At 59.1% G+C, this 1075-nt stretch overlaps 1 pseudogene; it reads right to left on the reverse strand.

Annotated features, from left to right (window-relative positions):
- Positions 1 to 592: 592 nt before the first annotated feature.
- Positions 593 to 683, reverse strand: LOC123629143 (annotated as a pseudogene).
- Between the last annotated feature and the right edge of the window lie 392 nt (positions 684 to 1075).

The raw sequence follows: 1075 nt of genomic DNA on the forward strand, positions 1-1075 counted from the left end.
AGTCTCTGCGGGGCTGGGCTCGTGGACGTCATGCGAACGGTCACCGCCACAGGGCTCTGGCGTCGCAGGCCTCTCGACTCCCTCCGCCTCCTTTCCTAGCTACGTGGCCGATGGTGTACCTTCCTCTCCCCCCCGCGCCCTCTTTTCCTCCGCACACGCGCAGTTATCACGCTCACGAACTATCCCAGGGACCTGGCGTGACTTTAATCGCAACCCCCCCCCACCTCCTGGCAGAGAGCACACTGGCTGTTCGTCCAGATGTGCCTGGTGCAGGCGGCCTCCGCGTTGGTTCCCGCTTGACGGGATGTCCGGTCTTGTGGCTGCCCTGGCGGCGAGGTGTGTTCGGGACCGATTTGGTGTCTCTGGCACCGCCGGCCCCAGGGTCGCCCCGCGATGCGTATTCTTCCGGCGCGGGCCGAGGGGCGCACCGCAGCGTTCCCCTCCTCTCAGAGTTTCTGTGTGCCGTCTCCGACTTGCTCTCACTCCCCTACTACCTCTCCGACTGTGTGACTTTCTTTTTGGCCCTATTTTATCTATCTATTCTCTCTTTGGGTTTTCCTGCCCCCCTTCTCCCCCCGTATTCATAGTTTCACGGCAGCGGGGGATGTGCCGACACACCAGGACGCACATCTCACACGTGCGTGTGAACACGCAATCACCACGTTTATGAACTAGAAAGGGATCTGTCTGGGTGACTTTGCAATTATTTCCCCTCCCCTCCTCCCGCGCTGCAGACGCCGTGGCCCCGGGTCCGCCGCATGTTGCCCTCGGCCTCCCTTGGCACAGTGCCCTGGGCTCCACCAGATGTCTCTGGCGAATTGGGGCCGCAGGGTGCCGTTCACGGTGTGGTCACCAGGTGTCGCTCTGGGCTCAGTAGTCTTCCTTCTCCCTGGGACTTTGGTCTCTTTTTTCAAAATTTTTCTTTCTTCCTCTTTTTCCGTGTTTCCATTTTCCCTTTTTAATCTCTTTCTCTCTTTTTGTTGCTTTTTTCGCGACACATGGGTGATGTGTGTGTGGAGGAAACAGGACGTGAGGGAGAAGACACATCTCACACGTGCGCGGGAACACCCTGGTA

This window comes from Lemur catta, chromosome Y (assembly GCF_020740605.2).
Source record: "Lemur catta isolate mLemCat1 chromosome Y, mLemCat1.pri, whole genome shotgun sequence".
Lineage (NCBI taxonomy): Eukaryota > Metazoa > Chordata > Mammalia > Primates > Lemuridae > Lemur > Lemur catta.